The 9,292-nt window shown below is 37.5% G+C and overlaps 1 pseudogene; it reads left to right on the top strand.

Annotated features, from left to right (window-relative positions):
• The first annotated feature begins 1,790 nt into the window (after positions 1 to 1,790).
• On the top strand, positions 1,791 to 3,409 carry LOC125410278 (26S proteasome regulatory subunit 8-like; annotated as a pseudogene).
• The last annotated feature ends 5,883 nt before the right edge of the window (positions 3,410 to 9,292 follow it).

Here is a 9,292-nt window from a genome sequence, read left to right as displayed (position 1 = left end):
AGACAACTTTCTAAATATAATCCCAGTAGCACAGACAACAAGCAAAACAGATATAAATGGGACCTACTGAAACTGAGAAGCTTCTGTAAAGCAAAGGACATTGTGATTAAGACAAAAAGGCAACCTACTGAATGGGAGAAGATCTTCACCAACTCCACATCATAAAAAGGTCTGTTCTCCAAAATATATAAAGAACTCAAGAAACTGGACATGAAAATTCTAATTGACCCAATTAAAAAATGGGGTACTGATCTGAAAAGAGAATTTTCATCAGACGAAGTTCAAATGGCTAAAAGACACTTAAGGTCTTGTTCAACCTCCTTAGCAATCAGGGAAATGCAAATCAAAACAACTTTGAGATACTATCTTATACCTGTCAGAATGGCTAAAATCAAAAACACCAATGATAGCCTATGCTGGAAAGGATATGGAGTAAGGGGAACACTCATCCATTGCTAGTGGGAATGCAAACTTGTGCAATCACTTTGGAAATCAGTGTTGCGGTTTCTCAGGAAATTGGGAATCAATCTACTTCAGGATCCAGCAATACCACTCTTGGGAATATACCTAAGAGATGCCCAATCATTCCCCAAAAGCATTTGTTCAACTATGTTCATAGCAACATTATTTGTAATAGCCAGAACCTGGAAATAACATAGATGTCCGTCAATGGAAGAATGGATAAAGAAAGTGTGGCACATCTACACATTAGAGTACTACTCAGTGTTAAAAAAAACATTGACATCTTGAATTTTGCATGCAAATGGATGGAAATCGAAAACACTATCCTGAGTGAGATAACGCAGACCCAAAAAGATGAATATGGTATGTACTCACTCATTAGTGGATTCTAGCCATAAACAAAGGACATTAAACCTATAGTTCTCGAGCCTAGAGAAGCCAAATAAAAAGGTGAACCCAAAGAAAAACATATATAGATCCTCCTGGAAATTGGAAGGAAACCAATTGGAAGGAATTGGAAGATTGCCTGGCAAAAGTTGCAAGCATGGGGGTGGTGTTAGGTTGGGGGTAGGTGTGGAGGAAGGGGAGAGGTAGAGAGAGAAGGGAGAGAGGAAAGACTGGAGAGAGCTTATGGGAGTGTGAGGGTAGAGATGAAGGAAGGGCAGATATAGGAGCAGGAAAGAAGATATCTACATTAAGGGAGTCATTTTAGGGTTGACAAGAGACGTGGCTCTTGCTCTTGAGGGGATCCCAGGTGTTCACCAGGATGTAAGAACAGAGGGTGCCTGAACTGACCTTGCCCCACTAGCACACTTATGTTTATCTCGAATATCATCATAGAATCTTCGTGACAGAGACCCTCATCAGAGCAATGGACTGAACTCCCACGGTCAAGTTGAAGAGCAGAAGGAGGGAAAACATGAGCAAGGAAGCCTGTACCGTAAGAGGTTGGTCCACCCACTGAGACAGTGTGCCTGTTCTAATGGGTGCTCACCAAATCCAGCTGGACCAGGACTGAATGAACATGGCTGACAATGGGGGCTGACTGAGAAGGGACTGGAACTTGTTTCTACTGCATGTACTGGCTTTTTGGGACCCTAGTCTATTTGGATGCAAAGTTTGCTAGGCCTGGATGTAGGGGAGAGGGCCTTAGACTTCCCACAGGGCAGGGTTCCCTGCCTTCTCTTAAGGAGGGAGGGGGTAAGTTGGGGGATGGGAGGGGAATGGGAGGAGGGGTAAATTTTTGATTGGAAAAAAATAAAAAAAGGAAAAAAAATAGAACACTGAAGGTAATCTGGATGCTGGTAGACTCTGACAAAAGAAGGAAGATGGTGCTTGTGGGGCCAGAGAAGACAGAACTGGAAGAGAGGAAGGTAGCCAATATCCTCAGCCAGTATTATCTGCCCAATATTAAAGAGCACCAGTTGATTGTAAATGATAAGAGTCATAATCTCAGAGACTGCATGTAACATGAGGGGGTCTGCTTATTGGAGTATCTGTCCCACCCAGTACCCCACAGCTGACAAGCCCCAAAGAAAATCACACACATGACTCTATAAGATTATAAACTGATTGGCCCATTAGCTCAGTCTTCTTATTATCTGATTCTTACATCTTACAGTAACCCATAATTCTTGTCTGTGTAAGCCATGTGGCTCAGTACCTTTTTCAGCTGTCAGCTCACATGTTGCTTCTTTGTGATCTGGGCAGGAATGGCGGAGGGAGCTTCCTGCTTCCCAGAATATCCCTGTTCTCATCACCCCGCCTCTACTTCCTGTCTGGTTGACCCACCTATACTTCCTGCCTGGCCAATCAGTGTTTTATTAAAATACATGATTGACAGAATACAGATAATTCTCCCACACCAACTGCAGGCACAGAAGAATGAGACAATTGCAAATGTTCACCTTTTGTAAGAGGAGCTGCAGCTATTGCAGGAACAGGGTCCCTATGTTGGAGAAGTGCGGGCCATGAATAAGAAAAAAAAAGTGTTAGTCAAGGTCCATCATGAAGGCAAATTATTTGTTCATGTGAGAACAAAAAATTGACATCATTGATGTGATGCCCAATTGCCAAGTTCCTCTAAGGAATGACAGCTACACTCTGCATAAAATTCTAACTAATAATGAGGACCTTCTGGTGTCACTAATGATGGTGGAAAAGATGCCAGACTCAAATTATGAGATGATTGGTGAACTGGACAAGGAGATCAAAGAAGTGACCGAGTGGCCTGTGAAACACCCTGAGCTCTTTTGAAGCACTGGGCATTCTACAACGGAAGTGAATGTTTCTGCATGGACCACCCAGGGATTGGAAAGACATTGTTGGCCTGCACTGTGATTCATTATATGGACTATTCCTCTAATCATGTCTCTTGTCTGAACTGAAACTGAAATTCATCAGGAAGGAGCAAGAATGGTGAGGAAGTTGTTAGCCGTGGTATGAGAACATTCTCTATGTAACATCTTCATGGCTAAAATTGACTCTATTGGCTCCTCACACCTGGAAGAAATCACTAAAGGGGGCAGCAAAGTGCGGGGCACAATGATGGAACTGTTCAACTAACTGTATGGCTTTGAGGTCACCAAGAACATCAAGATTATCATGGTTACTACTAGGATTGATGTCCTGGACTCTGTGCTGTTTCATTCTGGGAGGAACAACAGAAAAATTGAATTTCCACCTCCCAATAAGGAGACCTGACTGGACATTTTTAAAATCCACTCTCAGAAAATTAACTTGACCAGGGGGATTAACCTGAGAAAAATTCTAGAACTGATGTTATATGGAAGCTTCAGGGACTGAAATGAAGGGTGTGTGCATAAAAGCTAGCATGTATGCTCTATGGGAACAGTGTGTCCACATTACTCTGGAGGTCTTTGAGATGGCAGTAGCCAAGGTCATGCAAAAGGACAGTGAGAAAAATATGTCCATCAAGAAACTATGAGAGTATGTCCTTTGGGTTGATCCTTTAAATAAGGGGCTGTGTGGAAAAACCAAATGAGCAAACAAAAACAATGGAATCAAGTGAATGAGATTAGTGAGAACTCCTACATCTATCAAAATGTTGGCTACTTTATATCATATACACAGATCTTTCTTCCCATGACATAAATAAATTTAAATAGCTGTATTTCAAAGTTTAAATTCATGATTTTCCAGTTTTCTAAATGGGCTGACCTTGGAAATTTTTAAATTCAGTTACTGCTCCACTAGAATTAAATGACTGTCAACATTCTTGTCAATATTCTTTTTCAACTGTCTCTCTTGTATATCATATCTTACCATCATCTTGGTGATATAAAGGCTCTTAGAAAAAAAATTTACAGCATTCTTAAACAACATTGATCGAGCTAAAGAAACACCTATTGCAATTCCATCTTATCCTTATCTTGTTCTAGATAGCAAACCAAAAATGAATGTCTCCCAATTTGATTCATATATGTACCATCTAAGTTGTGGCTACTACTGCCACAACTGAAAACCCTAGCTACTAGAAAAAAGTCAGACTCCTTGGTCATTCTAAATCCCTAAATGACAGTTATAGTTACCTTTTTATCCAGTTAGGATGGGGAGAATCATGAAGACAGAAGAATGGGATGAAGCAGGCAGTTTAGGGATCAGACCTTGGTTGATAGATTCAGAATTAAGCTGAAAATGTTTTCTTGATCTAACCTTGAATGGAGGCCTAAAGGATAGAACTTTATGAGGTCTTTGATACTTAGTCTTATTCCTAAGTAGTTTGGGGAATCACCTCTTCAGAGGGGAGATTGTAACAGATAGGACTTTACTCTTTCACTCTAACTTGTCTCCGATTTGGCTGACCTCCATGTTTCCTTAACTTAAATAGCAATGTTTATTTTTCTTCTCTTTCTGGGCTCTGTTTTATTCCATCAGGCAGATGCCAAGACTTAAAGCTTGCTTAACTCAGAGTTTTTCTTTTATATTCTAATAAAATTGTCTTCAAGATTCAAAAATAATTTCACTTTTATAGTTTAATTAGCATGCAAGTTATCTGGTTTATATATGAGATTTTCATTCATATTTTATACTGGTTGATTTTTCCCTACCTCCTATTCTTCCTGGTCCCTTTAAGCACTAGTAGTCCCTTTTGACTTTGTTCTATTGTTATATCTATCTCCTCCTCTTAAAATCTCTTAGTTTTCTAGCCTGAAGGAACTTTTTGTCATTTCTTGGACTTCATTCATATTTAATATCAAAGAAATACCACCTAGATAGACATATTTAACAATTAGACACTAGAATTTTCATGTAGGAGAGTATTTGTCTTTCTGAGCCAGGAAATTAAGTATTACGTTACTTAATATAATGCAAAATTTCTACATTTATACTTAATAGATATAAAATAGTCTATAAAAAGAATGAAAAATCTCATAGCCAGAAATTATTTAAATTATCTCTGTTTGAAAAAGAATGAATAGAGAAAGAATGTATAGTAAGGAGTGTAAACAGTAGAAGATGGAGAAAGGAAGTGATATTTCTATTAGAAAGATGTCTTATAGTTTACAATCCATATATCATACACATCCATGCTGAAAGAGACAACCACCAGGGAATTAGCATGTTCTAGTTCAGTGTATTATTTATAGCCAAACTTTTCCTCTGAGATCACAGTGTAGTGTAGCATTTAGAAAAACATGTGGTAAAGAGCTAACCACCAAGCCAGGCTCCATATTGATGGTGCAGGCACCAAGCCACCCAACTCTCCAGTAATGGGTGATTCCCTTAGAACTGACTAAAAATCTTTGAAACCTATTTGTTTAATTACCTAGAGGGCATGTGCTCTGAATCTTGTGGACCTGAGGCTGCCATATACTCAGAGTAATCTCCTAAGTCACGTATACCATCAAAAAGATGGTGCTCATATCTACCCAACAGCTGTTTGTGATTCTGGGATACAGAATTGGATCACTGAGGTATCTTCACCTAACTGAAACATATTTCTTGGTAAAAATGGTAGATTTTTTTCATTTTTTCCTTTGTTAGTCAAACCAAGATGCCATATTTGTATTTAATCTCAACTTTTGGAAAACCTTGAGGTAAAAATGAGGACACAAATCAGCTGGCCCACTCATATCAGAGTTTATCAAGACTTAGTGTAAGACACTGATTTTTGGTGTGTGTGTGTGTGTGTGTGTGTGTGTGTGTGTGTGTGTGTGTGTGTGTAGGGGGGATTTCTACAAAGACAGTCCACAATCCAGACTAGGAATATGGTTTCATGTGAAAGGTTCTCTTCTGAATTGATCAAAGCCTAAAATTCAGGGCATGACTTCTTGAATGTGGTTGTTCTCTGCAAGTAATCAAAATTGATTAATTACAATGATATAGTTTTGTATTGTGGATAAGGGTGGTTATCTGTGAGCTGTGTCAGGAATGAAAACAATGGCCTAACTGAAAGAATCAGGAACCATAGAACTCTCCTCTGAAATTTGTCAGACTAACAACCAGGATGAGATTTGGCAACTGCTGTCCTCTGAGAAAGATAGAAATTGAGAAGAGTGTGACATAAGAATGGCCCTGTACACTAAGGTTGCCTAAAACTATAAACAAGGGTAAGGCTTGATGGTAGAATGCATTCTTCTTTAGTGGGCCAACTCTTAGAATAATGATATTGCATGGGGCAAAGAGGATAGACTCTAAGGTGGGCCAACACTAAATAATAAACGCTCGACTTGTGGTAGGGCTTTATTCTGAGGTGAGATGAGACTGAATACAGACATATGGCTTTTATATGTGACAGTAACATCTTCATAGTTGAGAACAGACTGAAAATCATGGTGAGGCTGTTGGATGGGACTCTGCTCTAAAGTAAGCATTTCAACCTCATTTCAGCTCCTCAACTTGACTCTGAAAGAAGCAAGGAATTGTCTCTTGATTTTTGCTTAGTTAGGAGTGTTAGAAAGACTCCTCAGGTCTTCAATGTTCCTGGAGCACCCTAGAAAGACCAACTGTTATAACCGAACTAAAATCCTGGAAAGATGTTGATTGCAAGTTCTACATCTCTGGTATCATCTCTTTTCTTGGATATACAACATCTTCATTTCATAGACAACTTTACATTTGATATTTGTTTGAATTTTATGGTACTCTTTATGATACTGTACCTTAAGGAGTAGATTCTTAGATTCTTTTTGCAGAAGTCAGCTGGGTAGAGAACTGGGAATTCTAGGTCTAAGTAAAATAGAACTGAAGTCTCTGCATTGATCCTTAAAACGACTAGGTATTCTTAACTGGTAACTATCCGGGTTATCAATATGGCTCCTTTCTCTCTAATGAAAAGTCCTAGAAAAACTATTCTTCTGAAAAATCTTCAAAACTATTCCTGTTTCAAAAACTGAAAAAAAAATCTGCATTTTTAAAAAGACTGGACATGGGAAATCTGACAAAAAAACATACTAAAAGTATGTAATAAAAGATGATATCAGATAAAACATATACATATCTATTTCTCTTGATCACACAGACTCAATCACTTAAGTTGTTTTTGTTCTTAAAGATTTGATTACTACAAGAAAGAGGCTAAATTATATGATTTTGTGAGCTTCTAATCTGTGACTAATCTCCAATATTTGTGTTGCTACCAAATAGTCTTTATTTCTTTGAATTATATTCTTTGAGGTATGAACCTCTCATATATTTGATGTCCTTATCATTGTCGCTATGGATATAGCCAACATTGGAAATATTTATTTTGATCATTTGAATACATTTTGGAATAAGGATAAAATTGAATACAGATTCAAAAGATCAACTTCATTGTGGAAATAACTGAATAGTATGGGTTATAGATGAATCAATATAATCAATATACCCTAGTTTCATCATTTACTATCATAAGAATATGAGAATTTTGTTGGTCATTGTTCATCCTATTGAAATCAGTGAGCTTTGATGTGAGTTAGCTCTTATTTTTCTATAAAATTCATATGTGGGAATTGATTTCTTCCATTTTGGTGGCAAGAATTCAACCTAGGACTTGTGTATATACTAGACAAGTGTATTGCCAGTAACTTCCCTAGACTTTTTGTGTTAAAATTTTCAATGTTTATAGCCAATCTTGCTAAATTACTCAGACTGATCTTGAACCTGATAAGTAGGTCAAACAGGTATTAAGTTTATAATAATCTTGTATCATTCTCCTAAGTAACTTGATTAGAAGTCTATACAACCATAACCAGCTCATGTGGTTAAAAATAACTTTTAATGAAATAGTATTAGGGAAGACCTTTAGAAGTGTGTTATGTGTGGTGTTATATTGTTTGTGCTATAACAAATAAAGCTTGCCTGAAAATGAGAATGCACAGTAAGCCACTAGTTAGCCATAGAGGTCAGGTAGTAGTGGAACATACCTTTAATCCCAGCACTCAGGAGACAAATGCAGATGGATCTCTGTGAGTTTAAGGCCACCCTGGGCTACCCTCAATTGGTCCAGTCTCAAAAAGAAACATAGATAGGTGGTTGTGGCTCACATCTTTAATCCCAGTATTTGGGAGTCACACAATTTTAATCCCAACACTAGGAAGTTGGAGACAGGAAGGGATATGGTTCAGCAGAGAGAGGAACATAATGTAGGAGGAGACAGGCGCTCATGACATTTAGTCAGAGGATTCATAGTGACAGGAGCTCTCATTCAGGCATTCAGTGTGAGGACTTGTAGAGACAAGACATCGCATTCAATCTAAGGATTTCATAGGTATAAGAATTAAGTGACTGACTGCTCTGTTTCTCTTATCTTTCAGCTTTTACTTATTAATATCTGATTCTGGGTTTTTATTAAGAAGACCAATTATTATTTGTGCAACAATTATGCTTAAATTTAGTCATGTGGGTGATGCATCTATATTAGAATTACTATCCAATTAACAGGCTGAAAACTCTTTTAACTCAATCTCTACACAATGTGGGGATACACCAAAATAGAAGCAGCATGCAAGAGGGAACCTCATAAGGTACAAAGTACTCTAGCATATGATCCTGGAGTTCCTGGTCACCAGAAAATCAAGAAATAAAAGACATTACAGAGTCCTCACTAAATAACAGTGTTTTATAGGATCATCATATTTCTGTGTATGTCTGCCATGATTACTGATAAACATTTTGTACTTAATAAATGGTAAAAATAATTATTGTATTTAGTTAAAATAACACTATTGTATGGAATTTTTTTCAATGAGGATAGTTATAACAAAACTAAAGACTCTTAGATAGTACTAACAGGGTCTAAAATGTACTTTATCAAACAAAATTACATCCTTCTAAAAAATTTCTCTGGTACATAATTTGGATGTTGCAGATTATCTTACACAACCTACAGCTTCAATAATTCATTGTGAGATAAAATCTTTTAGTGTATCCCCTTATCTATCTACTAAAACTAAATGTATGGTGTAAGACACATTTTGGGGTGACTTCTGTCGTGGTTCAAACTTGACAAGTTTGTATATTCTAAGATAGGGGCGTGTGAATTAGAAATGTTAGTTAGGAGGAACAAAGATATGAAAGAAACACAGAGACATAGGATATTACCAGGCGGGCTTCACAGTGAATCCTGAATACTGAATCTGTCTACATTTAATTTTCATATACTTTTATATCCCAATACAAAAGGGGGGAAGAAGTCAAAAGACTGTTTTAGTAACATGGCACAAATGACAACCAGAACAGTTACTTACTTCAATACTTGAGATATCAAGTCACTATTCCATGAGTATAGCATTTGATGTTTTGGGTAGGATATGCAGCAAATATATCCAAGACCAAGTATCCTGTAGGCAGTCACTTCCTATGTCAAACCAATCAGAAATAGGCT

This window comes from Myodes glareolus, chromosome X (genome assembly GCF_982192425.1).
Source record: "Myodes glareolus chromosome X, mMyoGla1.1, whole genome shotgun sequence".
NCBI lineage: Eukaryota > Metazoa > Chordata > Mammalia > Rodentia > Cricetidae > Myodes > Myodes glareolus.
The sequence above is the reverse complement of the archived record's forward strand: the minus strand, read 5'-3'. Positions and strand labels throughout refer to the sequence as shown.